The sequence below is a fragment of the Lepidothrix coronata genome, unplaced genomic scaffold (genome assembly GCF_001604755.1).
Source record: "Lepidothrix coronata isolate B3197 unplaced genomic scaffold, Lepidothrix_coronata-1.0 Scaffold19, whole genome shotgun sequence".
Taxonomy (NCBI): domain Eukaryota; kingdom Metazoa; phylum Chordata; class Aves; order Passeriformes; family Pipridae; genus Lepidothrix; species Lepidothrix coronata.
Window position 1 is genome coordinate 675,057 of NW_016690199.1, and position 17,804 is coordinate 692,860.

At 47.0% G+C, this 17,804-nt stretch overlaps 1 protein-coding gene across 1 annotated transcript in view; it reads left to right on the forward strand.

The window, feature by feature from the left end:
* The window catches only part of PRKCH (protein kinase C eta), a 118,860-nt gene that overhangs the window by 80,729 nt on the left and 20,327 nt on the right, over positions 1–17,804 (forward strand). The window lies entirely within an intron of this gene.

Genomic DNA, 17,804 nt, shown 5'->3' on the forward strand with positions numbered 1-17,804 from the left:
TTGAAAACATTTGCTCTGAGATCTCCAGAATTGCCCAGCATTAATCCAGTAATTTTATTGATCTCTGTACCCATCTCGAACCGAGAAAGCTTTTAGTATTAATGTCAGAGAATATGAGCCCTGGGTTAGCATTAGAGAGCCTGATATATATAGCTGAGGAGAAGGTCTCTCTGTCAAATTTAATAAATGTTTTGTACAACTTTTTAAAACGTTATGCCAACAATATGCTGTTGCATCTGCTCCCTCTGACTTGCTGAAGTGGAGGATTTCTTGCAACGCGACGTGTTGCAGCGAGTGAAGCTGCTGTGTGTGTAAGGGAGACAGTGAGAGATTCAGTGTTATTGAAATACTTGGCCTGCAGCAACTGCCGGAGCTATCCAGGGATAATTTGACTTACTCTTTTAGCTGTAGCAAGATCGGCACCTGATGTGTCCTTGGTTAGTAATACCAATGTTTAGGTTTTATTCTTTGTGCCAATGGGCAGGCAGACACTCTGCTTTTATGGAAACAGAGGAATTTTGTAAAACCACACAGCAACCTTTAGTATCAGTGGTGCACCGCCTTGTCTGTAGATTCTAGTTCAGAGCCATCAGCTGCCTGTAACAATATAGATATAAACCAGAAATAATAACACAATATACAATTTAAATTATTACGTGGCAGTGCTGCATGGTATGGCATGGCAGTAGCTGTCTGGTTTACAATTCAGAATTTCTGTGGGAGAAAATTCCCTTTTTTCTGCCACTGGTACTGTGGGCAGGACAGTGGGCACAGCTTTGTTTCTGCCCTCTGTGTGCCAGCAGAGCTGGTGCTGGGGCTTGTTGTTAGCTGCTGGTGTTGGCCAGGATGCAGGATGTGAAGGCTATTCCCGTGGAGCAAGGGGAAAGCGTTGCTCATCCCTTGCCCTCTGAGTCATTGCAGCTTTGCTGTTAATAGGATGGAGAACCTCCCCTTTTATGAGGCCGTGCCTAAAGGCACAGTTTAGTCTTGGATTTGTATTACCTGGTTATTATTCCACTGAAGTAGTGGCGGCATTCCAGCTGACAACAATGGGAATGGGAGCAAGCCTTCAAGTCCCAACTGTGTACAAATGTGATATATTCAGAACCACGGAGATCCTCCAGGCTCTGAGCTGATTTCTTCTGAATCAATTAAAGTTTCACAAGCACAATATATTATTAACATCCAGAGCTGCTTTCACAAATCTCTCGGCAGCATAGTAGAGACGTGCTCATGAATCAGGAAAATTGCTTCCAAGTAGGAGAGGTTATTTACTAGCTAAATCCCTGATCCAGGCATACTGCCATGGAAAATTTATCCAATAGGATGTGTATGTTCACATCTGAAGCATTTCTGATCTACAATTCAGGGAAGGCAGCAGTGTCCTGGTGCCTTGCCAGAGTGGGTCATGCCATCTTTGGTTATTGTGTTGGAAAAGGAAAGGGGCTAGAGGAGGAGACAGGGCAGGGGTAAATGGGGAAAAGCAGGGTTAACTGTGCAAGTTAGCAGGGGGAAATTATTCCATGTGCAAACCTGTGTTGTAAAGGGATGGTAGGAAGTGATCCTTTCAAACTCTTCAAGGGTTTTCAAGTAAGCCAGTGAGGGCTGTTGTAGTGAGGCTGCAGCACTTCTTGGTGTCCAGACTCTGTGGCACTCATGAGCTGGTGTGTGACATTTAGCAAGCAAGCTTTGGGTTTTCTCCTCCCTTCTCTGGATCTGGTTACATTCCTTTTGACATTTACCTGAATATGAAAATGTAGCAAGGTCCCATGTCCTTGCTGAGTTGTGCCTAAAAGCTGAGTTCGTGTGCTTTGTATTTCTCTTTGTCAGTCTCTCTTAACTGTAGGTTAAGGAATCATGTGCTTATCTATGGTTTTGTCACAATCTTATCAATTTAATGTTGCTTTCTGCATTGCCTGCACCTTCTCTAAATTTTTTTCTCTCTCTTTATCCTTTGTAGCCATTCTTCCTAACTGGAGCTCCCCATTCCAATGTTCCTCACGTCACTAGTTCAAAACTTGGTGCCCTAACAGCAGCTTTACAGCCAGAATTTCTACCTTCAGACACTGTTGAGCACAGAGGGAGCAAAAATCTTGGCAGCTGGCTCCTGCTCCTTGCTTCTCTGCCCAGCCTTGATAAATGAGAAAGCTAAGGAGCTCCTCTGACTCTTGCCAGCTGGCCAAGCTCCCAAAGAGATAGTCCACCCACTGCGAAGGTCAGAAGGCGGCACTGCCCGGCTGCTCTTCCCTTGCATCAGCACGGAGCGTGGAGCAAGAGCTGGTCCTGCCTGTCCTGCTCCTGCTGGGGTCTCCTTGAGGCCAGGGCCAACCCCTGCAGGAGGGGGACAGCTCTTGGTGTCCTCTGTGTCCTCTGTGCTGCTTTTGAAGAGTTCAGATTTGGGATGGCTGATCAGTGGTGGTAGGTTTAAGATAGACTGGTGTAACTCAGACCTGAAATCGTGATTTTTTTATTCCCCTGTCCTTACACTAGGAGAAAATGCCTAAATAATGTTTTGGAAAGGAACCAGAGCAAAGGGAGACCCACTTTCAAACCCCTAAAGCCACAAGTCATCTGTGGCGTGAGTGGGCTGAAGTTGGATTCATGAGTGGAAAGTCTCTGTTTCCCACATCCCTCTACACTGTTTTGATCTTTTGAAATTGCCCTGCTCACTCAAACGGGTGACTGCCCTGACAGGGGAAACCCCAGGGGCAAAGACAGGTATTTTGTGTGATAAAATTAATGGGAATCTGTCTTGCAGCCTGCCCTGTTTACTGCACCTTATTGACTCTACTGAGAGCTGCCTTTGGGGTCCTTTAGGACTGATGCTTTTCCCAAGCCACAGGGCAGTCAGGAGAATTTCCTGCCAGAGCTGTTGGATGCTGCTTTTCAGCATCAGCTAGTGGCATCTCTGAATCCTCACTGGCCAGGAAGCAAGACAGCAAATGCCAAATATTGCCATGAACCAGTAAGCTGATATTGGAATGGAGACACGTGGAAGAGAGGGGATGTCAAATGATGGTTTCTGGAGGCCTGGCTGTTACCTCTGCATGAGTTAAATGTGTCATGGAGTATCGGGTATCTCCGTGTTCTGTCATGTCTAAGACAGGTTAATTGAAGTTACTGTTTGACTGTCCGAGAGGCTTCCTTACTTTCTCTTGACTTTCTTACAACCAGACTCATGCTGAAATTCTCCACCTCTTCTCCAGGGAAGCTCCAGATATTTCCAAGTCTTGTGTCTTCCTTGAGGCCTTGCTGTAGTTTGGGATACTTCAAGCTGTTCTCCTGTTCCCTGGGGGATGCAGTTAGAAGACAGCTGTCCCTCTATAGAGGTGACTTATAGGTGTGGGCACACCATTCCCAAAAGGTTCTGATTTCCCCAAAGCCCACACTGAGTATGTAAGTGTGCCTGTATCCAGTGGCTATAACACAGACACTGCTCACTTGCTCCCAGGCTTTCCTTGGGCTCTGTTGGCAGGGCCATGGGCAGCATTGTCCAGGCAAGTGTCTGTCCCAGGCGCTGTTATATAAGGAGGAATTTCAACATTAGTTACGTGTCTTGGCTTTAAGTTTCATTCTGTCTCTCCAGACACCAGAATTAGTCTCAGAAGATTGAGTGTGGCTACTGCAAACAAAACAAACAAACTTTATTTCACAGGCTTTGGGCTCCACTGCTTTCTGCAGGAGCATCCGCTCTTTTGGGATGTTTTCCCTTTGTTTCCCTGCCACTGAGAAGGGACAGCAGTTTTTCTGGAGATGTTGCCAAGCATAGCTAACACGCTCAAATATCTGAGCTGCAGGAAGGCTGGCACTTCCAGTCAGGCTGATTAAAAAGGAAAATTTAACATGTCCCTTTGCTCTCAGCCACCTTTCTCGATTCTGAAGGGCTGGAGGAAGGATGGATGGGCAGAGGCACACCGCTGTTGCCATCAGGGCTGTAGAGGTTGGCTGGCACAGAGGTGTGTGCTGGGCCAGAGGTATCTGTGTGGATCATGTTCTCCCTAATGGCTTTCCTCCCCCCGTTTGAAGTCATTAATGCTCGTTAAGCCAGGATGGAAACAAACCCAAACAACAACAGTCTACAAAATAATTCCTTCACTCCAGACTGGTTCTTTTTTTTCCCTCCAGTGAAGCAATTAGTCTCCTGTGATCCCATTTTTAGCCAGACTGGAAACAGCCAGCCGGACAATAGTGAATTCTTATCCTGGCAGGGCAGTCACCGGATCCGCTCCCTGATGGGAAAGGTGAGGCGAGTTCCCTCGCCTGTCTCTGGGGGAAGAATCTCCCTAAAGAAATTCCTGTGGGCCTTGCTGAAAGCCCTATTTTTGTGCAGCCTCTCCTGGTGAGTCACAGCCTCTGGCTCTCTGGCTACTCTGAGAGTTCTCTGTACTTCGGGTGTTCTCCCAGCCCACTGCAGGGTTAACCCTTCTGTGGTTTCGCTCTCATGCATGTACAGCCTGTCCCACTCGCTGGCTGATGATGTTGATTGTAGGTGCCAGAAAGTCATGAAGTAATCTGTGGTTTATACCAACACAGGCCAATGTAGGACTCGCATGGAGGCAGGCAGGATTTTTCTAGTCTTGTTCATCTGAGTGGTACTTTATCCTAGGAATGGTTCAGCCTGTGTAAAGGGACAGCGCTGCAAAGCAGGGCACTGAGTGACGTGAGTGGGGTCTGGTAAAATTCAGGGTGTGTGGTAGGGAGGAGATGGGCCAGCTAAAGTCACTGAAACTGCCTTCTGAACAGGTTGCCCAGAGAAGTTGTGGATGCCCCATCCCTGGAAGTGTTTAGGTGTTCAGGTTGGATGGAGCTCTGAGCAACCTGATCTAGTGTGTGTCATCTCTGTCCATGGCTGGGGGGTTGAAACCAGGTGATTTGTATGGCCCCTTCCAACCCAAACCATTCTGTGATTCTGTTCTATGATTCTGTGAAGTCCTGTGGTGGCACCACACAGGGCTGTGACGCAGCTTGGCCGGAGCCACCTGGGAAATGTCTCGATTCCTGTAACTGGTTGCAATGTGAAGTGACGTCCTCTGCCCAGGGCAGAGCTTGCAGCTGTGCCGCACACAGGGCCTTCCTCTTGCCTCTGAGGTTTTTGTAGTATGTGGGGAAGCACTGGATTCCCCCTCCATTGCTGCACCTCCTTGCAGGGCACTGCCTGCCAGGCGTGCAGCACCCTCGCTGCCCTGTAAAGCTCAGATGGGAGAGGGTATGAAAGGGCAGGTTCAGGCTGGAGAGCAGTGTGACCATGCTGCTCTGAGAGAAAGCTTAAAATCACCATAAAAAGGGACCTTGCTCTCTTTACCTTCTAAAAAGCAGCCCTGATGGCACTTAAGCAGCTGGCCAGTGCTAAACCCGAGCACTTCCCTTTCAGGACGCAGGAAGGCTCTAAGCCCAAATCCATGTTTTAGCTCATGCACACGAGGTAAAAGCCACAGGGTTGCTAGTCAGGTGCCAGGAAAAGCTGCAGCTGCCCAGAAAAGGGCAGCTGAGGACAGAGGGGAGCTCTGCTTGCTCGGCTGCTGGGATTAACAGCAGTTCACCGCGTGTTTGAGTAGCGTGTCACCAGTGCTGGAGCTCTGACTTCTGTGGTATGAAGGTGCCGTGTGGGCACCGGGGCCGTTGGGCTGTGGAACGCTGTGCCTTGAGATGGAAAGCTGGGGTGGAGAAACACTTGGCAAAGAAATCTGCCATGCGGGCTCATGCAGGGGATGCACAGTGAAAAGTGTTCCTGCCTGATCCCTGAAGCTTGGATCAGTGCTGGGGCAGAGCCTGCTGCGTCCAAGCATTGCACTGGGTGTCAGCTGCACCCTCTCCATGCCTGGGCAGAGCCACTTTGGTTGCTGTGGAGGGATGAAAGGCTGTTGATAAACATTGTCATCCTGCTGGGTGTTTTCTCTTTTGAGTCATTCCAACCATGGTGGTGGTTGCTGGCGGTGCCAGGAGTGACAGCAAGCACTTGGGGTGGGGGCAGCAAACCAAGTGCCCAAGGGTTGAGTTCCAGGTAGCTGGGGTGGCTGTGGAGACACAGGCATATGCAGTGGAAAATCAAGGATTGAAAACCAAGAGTACGAAATGAAGGAATTGGCTGGAGAGGAAGCAAGATGGGTTTGCATTTGTATGACTGTGGTGCTTCCCAAGTCACCACAGGGACAATGTGAGGTGGGAAGTGAAAGTAACCGTGTGTTTAAAAGCTGATTCCAAATGCCCTTGGACATAATCTTGATGTGAAAGCAGCTGCTATGTCGTGTTGTGGTTGCTTTCCTGTCAGCAGTCTAGCACTGCTCTCACAACCACGAGATCATTTCATGTACCATGAAATCTTTTCTTGTGCAAAATCATGAAGAAGTTTGCGAACCATTTGTGAAGTAAAGCACTGTGAGATCTGCCTGAGAACAGAGATGGAGGAGAGGTAAACCACACGTGAATGGTGTCCCCAAAGAGCAGAGAGGACACAGGTCATTTATTGCTCCTTGTCTGCACATCCATCTAGAACAGTTCCAGGGGTTTATTACCTTTAATGTGTCTTTTGCAGGTGATGCATTTCAGCATGTTAATATTAAAATAATTTCCTCTTTATTCCTTTTTCTCAGGGCAGTAAAGAGTCATTCTGCTTTACCTGAGCCTCCATGGGCTTCCATTAGTACTCAATCAATTATTTATTCATGGGAGAGTATCTGAAAACTGTAGTCCAGTCTGAGAGCAGCAGCACTTGACTGTGTAGATGAGTTTGAACTACTGAAACAACTGGAATTGTCAATAACGTTAAGAACTGCTTTCCTGCCACAAAATAAAAATATGGCCTTGTAGGTGGAGTGTGCTAAACCTTGATGAGGATATGAGCTAAAAACCAGTGTGCTTTAGACGTCACCTGGGTGTATCTTTAGTGAGCACAGACAAGGAGGTTTTTGAAAACCATCTTGTCTTTGAGTTGACTAACTTCTGTATTGTGATCGAAAATGCGTATTGTTGTGCAGTTCTGGCTTGTGTAAACATAGGAGGTGTGGACGGAAATTCTGTACTTCTGAGTTTTGATCTGATGTGATGCCTCAGCAAGGGGCACCAAGATTTTTGCCTGCTGTTTCTTGTCCCCCTAGACTAGAAATAAGTTTCAGTGGAGAATTGTGGTGTCTTTTTCCTGACAAAAGGGATTTATCATCAAGACGCTCAAGCATACAGTCAGGGCCTGTGTAAGCGAGAGGACAGCTTCAGATCTTCCATAGCTAAAACAGTAAAATCTGAGTATGCCTAGAGGCATATTCCCAGGTACACAGGCATACAGCACCCCTGGGTATCCTTCTCCATGGTCATATGTTGCAGAGGCCAAAGTGCCCCACTGCACTGAGGAGATTGGAGTTGGGTTGCAGTGATTCTCATGCAGGGACTTGACATATCAATGTGCTAAAATCTCAAGAACTGCGCAGTGTAAAGACAGGCTTTCCATGTTCATGTCCCATTTTTATTCTTTTTCTCAATAGGGTCAGTGGAGACAGTGCTTATTTTTGTTTTCTGATTCGTTTGTTTCACATATAACAGGAACAAGGGAGTTGGCAGCTCTTTGTGCATGGTAGCCATGTCAGGTGAGCATCACTTGACTTCTGCTCTAAGTTACTTCTGTTTTGCTTGCAATCAGGCAACCACCTAAGGCACCTAATTTGGGAACTTTGATAGCCTTGTCATCTGGTCAGTCAAATTTTAGAGGGGCTGAAGTGCCTTGGGAAAGCACCTGTTTCCCTGTGCCAGCTGAAGAGGGAGTCTGAACCAGTGAGACTCGTGGGTTAAGTGCCTGATGTGACATGAGGACATTTTTCATGGGCGGTTTGGGGTCTGTTTCATGCTATGGCATTTGGGGTGACACATGGGATCTAGTCTGTCCCTGTTGGCCTGGCACAAAGGTCAGTGTCACTGGTTTCTGCATGCAGGCAGCTTGGGAGGAGTCCCCCAGAGTGGGAGTGGAGCTGCAGAGAGCTCAACATGCCCAACCTGGAATTCTACCTGGCTCTGCCCTGCTCATCCACGATCCTTGTGCTTCACACAGCCCGGGGTGAATCACCTGTAATGAGTGAATAGCAACAGTAATCCACATGAAATGAAAAACTAAATCTTGGGATAATGACCTATTTGCTAGGCTCCCACAAAAACCTCTTCTATCTGATATTTAAGTGGTGGTTGTGGTCAAAAGCAGGGAGACCAGAGCATTCAGGAAAGCACTTTGTTTGCCTGCAGGTTCCCTGGAGTCTTAGGAAAAAAAGAGTCAATGATATCAGTGATGGTGTCAGTTTGTTCCAAGGGGAACCAGGCAGTACCCCCTCCTGTGCAGTACTGGGACGCCTGTGTGCTTTGTGCCCACAATGTGTCACTAGCACGGAAACTGTTCTTTTGCTCTGCACATAAAAATTCAGTGCAGATGGTGAGATTTTCAAAAGTATCCACGCTGGGCCAGCACAGATGCTCCTTCAAAAGTTAGTAGTAAGTTTGCCAGTGGAAATCTACAGGCTAAAGCAAGGTGCTTTCAAAAATCCTGTCTAAAAATACAGGACTTCTGCCTTCAGCTTTGTTTATTCCATTATAGAAAGGAGATTAGTGCCTATAGCCTTAGCTTTATAAATCTGGATCTGTAATTCAGAGCCTTAATAAGGTTAAGTAATTTTTTTTTCTCAGAGTCTATTTCAAAATCGAGTTAACTTGACAGGACTTTTTTCCACTGATTTACCTGGATTCAGGGTCAGGCTCAGAGTAAAGTTAATCTTATCCATATCAGATGAATGTGGGGAAGTCTGCCTGACAAGACATACAGGTTCAGTGCAGGAGTGGCCTTCCCAAAGAGCCCTGCTGGCATTGCCAGTACCAGCCCAGGTTGATCTGCTGCTCAAGCTGTCACCAGAGGCAGTCTGCACACATCATCCTGATGGATAGGGCCATCTTTATTTTTATTTCTATTTTCTTTGATATTTCTGAGAGTGAAATATTCCTAGTAAGACTGGAGTGTGGGGAGGGTGGATGTCATGGAAGCGGTGAGATTAGCAGTGAGAGCAGGAGAGTTGCTTTAGTGTTGGCTGCCTCCTCATTCCCCCAGGGCAGGCTCAGTGGCACACAGTGGTGAAATGGGGACCTGCCACTATGTGCTGGTGAAAGGAGGAGCATTTACGGCAGCGCAGTCCAACCCTGATCCTACCAGGACAACTTGGAGATGGGACATGGCCTTCGAGCAGCTCTGTGGTGGGCTATGGGCAGTTGGTGATGGCTAATCTTGGATAACTCTTTCACTCCATCTTGCAGCGTTGAGACCGTGTTGTGCTGTGGGATCAAACCTGATTTCATTTTAATTTCTGTATCAGGCTTTGAATCAACATTAGTCTATTTTTGTCTAAGTGACACAAAAGGTTTATGCTTTTTAACATCTCCTGGCACCATCAGTCATAAGCCCACACCTGATTTTGTTTTGTGCATTTGGGTCTCGAGTCTGTTGTACTCCTCCTCTGAAGACCGCAGGCAATGGGATGCACAGAAAGAAGCATTGTGGTTGTGTTTTTTTTTTTTTTCTCTTTCCCTCTCTTTCTGGCAAGGGTAAAATAGGAGCTCTGTTGGGAGCAACTCAGCAAGTAATGTTTCAGGGCCAGCAAATTCCAGTGTTGCTGCCCAGTGGGACTGAGGAGTCTATCATAGGACTAGGCTGGCGGCTCATCCGGAGAGGGAACGCGTGGCGTGCATACCAAAAGCTGGACACGAGGCCTTTTTCTGTCCACCTCTCCCCTTCCTGCACTAAACAGGAGGACATTTGCTCTGGGATTCAGGGAAATACCTCAAGTGTAACTCCTCTTTCCTGATTAGAGTCCCACATAAAAGTGCAGCAGATAATATATAGATTATATATACACATATATATAAAAAAAGTACGTACACCAATTTGGACATATATATATATATATATATAGGGATTGTGCCATCTTTGGGATTACTCCAACGTGGCAATCTCCAGCGCGTCTGTGTTTCAGCAGTAATGGCTCTGGCTCGTGGCTGCCCCATTTCACAAGAGTGTCTTTTTGCCCTTGTAAAGCTGCCTTTGGACACTGTCATTAGCTCTCCTACAGCTGCCATGTGTGTAATAAAGGGGAAGCTTATAGGTGTGCCTGACCCCAGAGGGACTCAAGACACCCGTGAGGCCCCACTGGATCTGTACCAGTTGGATTCAGATCCACTAACATGGTGGAAGCTTTGTGATTATCTGTTGTGGTATGCCAAGAGTTTTTTAGTTATGCCTGTATACTTGAGCCTACCACTCTGTTTTAACTGGAGGATGAATCATGCCTGCTCATCTCAGCAGCAATGAAATCCTCTGAGTAATTGTGTTCGCTTCCACAGGCACTTTTTTGAAGTGCCCAGAGGGAGGGGAGGTGGGATGGCTGGCGCTTCAAACCATGAGAGGTCTTGGATCCCTGGTCATGCCATCTTTGCTGTAAGAGAAGTCGGTGCCTTGGGCGCTGCTTCGTCTCTGGAGCAGCAGGCCCAGGGAGTGCCCAAGGGCAGGGATGGTGTTCTGATGTGGTCTGGGGAACTGGGTTCCAGCGAGCCCATGCCAGCAGGAAGGGGTCAGGCAGACGGGCAGCTGGCAGCACTGGGTTCCAGCCCATCTCTGCCAAAATCCCCCGGCGCTGCCTTAACCCAGGCAGATTGCTTGCATAAACTTGTCCTTGTGCTTGAAGAGCTGCTTGACTTTTAAGATTAAAATGTAATAACAGCTCTTCTGGATATAAGTACTGCCACTCTGAGTTTAGTCTGAAACCCAAACAGCAGGGCAAGACTGTATTTTAAAGCTTATTCAGACTTATCCCTGTGAGTGTGCAAGACTGACACAGAGTGCCTTTGGACATCCTGAAGAGCACAGATGCAGGTGGGCGTGAGGATCTCCCTCTGTCTGGCACAAATTCACACACCTGTGACCTTGCCCTCAGGGCGGTCCCTGGGCATGTGCTGTGGTGAGAGTTTTTAGAGAAGTTCATCTGTGTGTTCTGGTGTTGTTTCTGACCCCAGACATGAATCCCTATTGCATCAGTCTATAACATCTTGTGTTGCAAGAGAGGTGGAGCCTGCTTTGGAGGCTGGGTGTCCGTAATCCATCTCAACTTTATCCTAACCCACAGGTGCAGAGCATTTTAAAAGGTCTGTGCTCTGTGTGCCAGCAGGCAGGGATTAGGTGATGCAGAGAAAAGCCATGAGGCTCTGTTGTATTCTGCCACATTCCTTCTCTGCAGCTCTCTGCAGAGTCTGTAGGGTGTGCTGTGGTGGGATGAGGCTGTAAAGTCCCCAGGCATGGTGCTGGAGCACTGCTCAGGTGCTGAGATGCTCTGCCTCCCACAGCTGCCCAAAGCAGCCAGCAAGGACAGGCGGCTGTCTCCTGTTCAATGGCCTAGCAATGAGTGTGGATTTTCAGTGGAGTTTCTCTTACTCATACCACTTATCCTGAGTCTGAGTTGGATCCTTGAATCATTATATCACATTTCTGCTATTGCTTTGTTTTTGAGAAATGAGAAGTTCAGCCTGGAGCCGTGGTGGCTGTATTTACGGTCCCTAAACACTTAAGTGTGGTCAGATTTTGAAAACAACTTCTGGCTGTTAGGACAGTGCAGAAGGGCACTTGCTATGTTTCGTTGCTACTGTCTGGTAATTATGAATTGCAGAATCTGGAGACATCTTCCCTTCATTTCTGTCCTGTCACATTGCACTGCAGGTTGCAATACACCATATCCAGGCTGTCTGCATGCCTACTGGTGGTCTGAATGTGTTTGCACCTCAGAGGTTGTTTGGAAACCAGAAGAAATGTTTTCTTTACCCAAAAGAATGTTTTTCAAGGAAACGAGGAGTTGAAGTTACATTTTGCAGTCCCTGTGCTGTAATTTGGACGTTACTTCGTGCAGTACTGGGAAGGATGGAGCACACAGACTAAATCCCATGGGATTTTGGGGATTGTGCTGTGAAGCTGTGGGTGTGTAAAGCAATGCTTTGCATCTCAGCATGTCAGCCCCATGCAGTGATTTATGTAAATGGTTATACACAGGTTATATGCTGTGTAACAAAGTCCTACCTCTGGTTCTTCACTTGGTGCTGTGCCCACGAGGGTGCCCTGTGTAAGCACAGGGGGGCTGCTCCACCTGTGCTAATTTTTCCCTTTAAAATATGACAGGAGTTGAATTAGATGAAGCCTTTGAGGCTGGAAGGGAGCAACAGCTCATCCTTTTAATTGGCAGCAAAACTCATGATTTCAAACTGTTTTTCTCCAGCTCGATGCAGCTTGATCTTTTTCTGATCTGGTGTTTCATTTGTGATTTCAGTGTTTCCTCCTACCCTAAAGATGTTTCTAAGCAAATAGCAGCAGCTTAGCCTGAGTTTTTTATGTCTTAGCTCTGGTGGAATATGTTACAGGTCAGCTTCAGCCTGTATTTACTGCTGCCTGCTCACACTCAGCTTTACCACTGCCTAGGAAATTTGCTTAACTCTTCCTTGATGCTGTGAGAATATGAGTTTCTGGTTATAAAAGCTTACTTGACCATAACAATACATTTTGGTTGTTATTAGAAAAATATGGGAGATGTGAACCATTTTCTGTGAAGGAATTTATAAGGGAGTTCTCTACAACCCAAGACACATGAGATTAGAAATAGCCTTAATTCCCAAAGTGGTATGAAATCTTGGGAACAAAGCATGAAGGTCTCTGGTCCAAACTCAGTGGGAACAGATCAATGAAAATAATTTTTTTTTTTAATTTTGTTACTGATTCTCCAAAATTTTGTGTGGAAAGAAATAGAAAATTGTTTCAGATTTTGTGGGCCCAAAATAACTGTGAGGGCTTTTGTAAAACAGTAATTTTTTTTTGCAAGTCAAGAGAGCGTTGGTTTCAAGTAAACTAGAATATTTTATTTGGATGTTACTGATGAATGCAAAGGAAAATGGGAAACAATATCAGCTTCACATGAGTGTTCAGGGCTTTACATAAAACTGAGACCTCCATTTCATCTCCTCATTGAATCAAAATATGGGTTTAAATCTGTTGTCCACTGTGTTTGGAGCAGAGCCTCCAACTTGAAAAATCCTGCCTCTTCTTTAAGTACCTTACCAACTGTGCTATTCCACAGGTTTTATATCCTTCATTCTCCTCTGCTGAAGTTGCTTCATTTCACACACACAAAAAAATAATTACAATGTCACTGGAGAAGGAGTTGGAAATGTATATTGCTTTGGCTACAGAGCAGGCAATATAAACACATTTTTCTCCATCATGATGGAGATTTCAGTATTTCTATGAAGTCAAATGACTTCAGCAGAAGAGGTGGAGAAAAATCAAAATCTCCTCCCTGCTTGCAGAGGGGTTTGAATGCACATTTCCTCACCCAAAAGTGTTTCCAAGGAGTGTCTACAGGGAAAGTTTTTTTTCCCTTTCAGAAATGCCAGAATTACTCATTTGGCTAATTTCAGGTTTGGGGACTTTGATTTTCTTTGTGTATGTTTTAAAACCATTTGGCTGGAGTTTGACATTGGTCACACCTACCTTTGTGTCCGGCTCCCACTGCTCTGCACCTACAGCTTCTGTGGCTGAATGATTTGCATTCAGATGGGAACACCAGGCTTTTACAAGCTTTAAACTGGACCTTTGAGATTAGCAAACCTGGGAGAACCTTGAACTGAGGCAAGAAGCCAGTTTCTGCCACCCCTCCTCCTCTGAAGAAGATCCTTACTACATGTACAGCTCTTACCACAACAGGGAGGTAAAACCAAAATAAGGGGAAAAAAACCCCAAACTTCATCTTTTCAAACATAGTTTGTACATCACGAGTGAGATGGTCAGAGTAGAGCAAGTGGCAGGTACGTGTATAACACATATTCACTGGCACAACTCCATGGTGCAGGGAGATTGCATTTGACAGATTGCTTCGGAAAAGGACCAGATCATCTGCAATTGTAATTTTGGGTTTTTTACGAATGTCAAACTCGAGCAGCAGATGTGTAAAGAACACCTCTTCCAGAGAGTGACGCTGAAGCAGCTCATTTTGTCACTTCTTCTGGGTCTAGACTAAACCAAGACCGTTAAGCTGATGTGCTGTAGCTTGTGGGTGAGGACAAAGACGGCCTTTCTGAGTCAGGATGAAGCCTGTTTTCCAGGGAAGGTTTGCCAGTGAAAGGCAGAACCTCAGCCGGACCTCTGAAACGCAGCCTCAGAAAACCTCTCTGCCGTTATAGCTTCATGGAACTGCTAAAAATATTGAATGGAAAATGCAAGTATTAAGGAAATGAGGTAGATTTGGGCCTTCTGAGCTGGATGACTTCCAGTTTCATCAGCTTCCCGGAATTCTTGCGAAAATGAAGAGCTCCTTGTAAATCTGAGAAGCTGTCAGTGTTTTTCCTCTCTTGTGGCTGTGCTGGTTCACAGGGTATCAATGTGTGGGGGGACCTGTCAACATCGAGCAGCGAGTTCAGAGCTTAACGATGGGATGGCTTGAGACAAATGCACAAACCACAACTTTCCCAGAGAATTATCTTATGGGGCAGCTGGAGAGAGCAGGCTCCAATGGAGCCATGTGGCTGAGCCAGCCACTGTCCATCCTAAAATGATCTGCACGTAGCAAGGGCCTGAGCAAGCAAGAGCCAGAGTAATGTCACATTACAGGCTATGTGAAAATAGAAAATGTTGGATTTCACGTTGCTGGACAGAAGTAAAGAGAAGCTGGTATTTCAGCTGCAGGAGGAGACAACAGGCACTGTTAATGAGTGTAGCGTGCCATGTGGAGAAGCCAAAGGGCTGGAGGTTTGCCTCGTGTGGTTAAAACTGTGCTCATCCAGTGAGAGGCAGAGAGTTTAAATTCAGTGGCAGTCACACAGGTAGAGGCTCTCTGGGAGGATGCAGCGAACGCAAAGCGCTCTCACACCGGCAGAGTTGTGCTGAGCATGGTGCATTATGCAGCTAACAGGGGTCTGGGGGCTCCTGCAGCATATCCTATGGGGCAGAGACTGGGAAGTGGCAGCTTGCCTGGAGATGTGGTCAGCAGAGCCGGCCCTGCTCTGTAGCTGTCTCTTGCTGCTCCATGTACGTGACTCTTTCTGCTGACTCAGATGTAAGGATGGTATATTTTGAGGTATTCCCAAAGCATGCCAGGACATGGTTGATGTTGCAGGGAGTGAGGGGAGGTTTTCAAGGGGATTATCAAGTGAGTTCACCAAAATTCCCCTTCCAGTTGTACCTTTAAGGGCACACCACTACAGTCAGCACTGCCCAGGACCAAGTAGTGTTTGCTACATTTAAACCCAAGCCAAGAATAAACTGCACGTTTCAACCACATCGCTGCAGATTCCTGGAAACAAGGCCTGCCTTTGTGCTTGGAGGGCTTCCTGGCTCTGCCAGGAACCACAGGGAAGAGCAACAGGAGCTTTGGCTGTAAAGTGGTGCTGAAGATGGACTGTCATGGGCGACCAAGCACAATACCTCTCACTGTGCTCGCCTAAAGCCTTTCCAGGACAAGCTTTTGCCCACAGGCCTTAGCAGCCATTCGTGATTCTCAGAAGGGAAAAAAATAAGTGTCTCCCACTGAGCGTCCCGCCCAGAGCAAACACTGCAGCGGGACACAGGCGTGGGCACTGTCCCTGTCATCCAGATTTCAGTGGCCACTGGATGGCTGATGGGCCTGCTGGGAAGGGCAGAAGCATTGCAGCAGGCCTTTTGCTGGCTTGTGTTGCCAAGCTGAGTTAAAGTTGAAAAGAGAGGATGTGTGATCTTGTGATTAAGATCTGGACCTGGAATTCAGGAAGCTGGTGTTCAGTCTTGTCTCTGGGGGACACGGGCAAGTTTCTTAACCTCTATCCCTTGCTTTCCCATCCATTCAATAGAGTAATAATACTTTTCCTTATCTCTTTAGGAGAGGATGTGGCTCTGATTGTCTTAACACAATGTGTCCTTGATCTTTCCACTGCAGCAGTGAAGTTGAGGGAGAGATGTCTCAAGCCCCAGAGAAGCTTCCTGTGGTGGTATGGGCTGTGGAAATGCCAATGCACAGCAGAGCCATCAACCACATGATTTTCACTTTAGGATCACAGATGGAGGATGAACAGGATCAGGCTGAATTCAGATTTCAGCTCACCCATGGGTTTTCATGGTGATATGGAGATGCCACCACCTATGATAGGATGGGAACCATTTTAAACTAAAAGAGGAGAGATTTACATTAGATATTAGGAAGAAGGTCTTTACTCAGAGGGTAGTGAGGCACTATCACAGGCTGTCCAGAGAAACTTTGGATCACCCATCCCCAGAAGTGTTCAAGGCCAGTTTGGGTGGGGCTTTTGGTCTAATGGAAGGTGCCTCTGCCCATGGCAGTGGGCTTGGAACCAGATGATCTTTAAAGTCTCTTCCAGTTCTTCAATTCTATGATACTGTGTTACCACCCTCCCCATTGCTCCCGCTTTCCAGGGAAATAGATGTCCAACCAGAGGGCAAAGTGGATCAGATCCAGCATGGCTTTAAGAGGCCCTGAGACCATCAAATGTATTTAGTTTTTTGGTCATGATCTGGGCATAGGAATGACTTTGAAGGTGCCTTTGTCTAGGACTACAAGGTGTCCTCCACCTCAGTAAAATGGTGATGGTAACACCTCCCTGCCACAGAGCTGCTGTGAGGGTTCTGGGCAGCTCTTGGGCCAATACCTGAGACAGTTCAAAAAATGAGCTGTGACATGTTTGTGCTGCACAGAGCTCCCATCATAGCTCCTTTCCTCCATCTCCAGTGGTGCCTGGAGCTCGTTTGACAGCTGAAAAACAGAGGTGCTATGAGCTGGTGTATTTTTAGGCAGGCATTGCCTAAGTCTGCAGGTGACCCCATGCTTTCTGGTCATGTTCCTGACAGTGCTTCTGACTGTGGGCTATTCCCTTGGGCAGTCTCAAGGTCAGGCAAGCTGATAAGCTTAGTTAGGGCTCTCTCATTTTGACAGATCTGCTTTTGATGAGGAGCTGCCTGGCTGTTAAAGGTGATGTATTGGAAAATGTGCCTCTCTGCAGCTTGTTGGGCTGCAGGTCTCTTGACAATGACAAGGAGGTCCCTACCCGAATGAGCACTATGGGGAAAGTTCACTTCTTATATTAGTGTGCTGCTGGAATCAATACAGCTGGGAGGATTTAAAAACTTTGCCTTATGGTGGAGGCATCCCATGCTGCCCAGAGATTCCCACTGCCCATGTGGTGTGATGTCGGCAGGAAGTTTCTTTTCTTCTGAGCCTGGATAATGCTCCAGTTGGGGTTTATTAGTCAGACTTGCCCCGATACAGGGAAGTCTGTGGCTGAAACCCCCACACCTTGGGAGAAGAGGGGATCTGCTACCCCTCTGCAGAGGTCTTGTTCACCTCCCAAGCTCCAGCCATCTGCTCCAGTGCTTTGCTGAATCAGAGCACGTCCCGTGCGGTGCATTTTGCTGCATCATAACATCCTTACGCAATCTGACAGCTCTGGCAACCTCTGCTCCAGTGAGTCCCAGAGCTAAATGAGCAGGACCCCTGCCAGCCAGGCTTGTGGTGAGTTTGGAAAGCCATGTGGGCGAAATCCTGTAGCACCTGCCCGTTTTAAATGCTATTCGGCAGAATGGTGTTTGTTCTTCCCTCCCTTTTGTAAGAGATGAAGTAAAAGAAAACCCCATCCTGCATGACTTTTGTTTATTTTTTTGTGATGATGAATCTTGTCCAGTTTACAGGTTGAGCTTCTGAGGCCTGGGATGCTGCCTCCATCTGTGCTGGGGCTGCTCCAAGCACGTAGCAACTCTGTGAATGATTCTCATT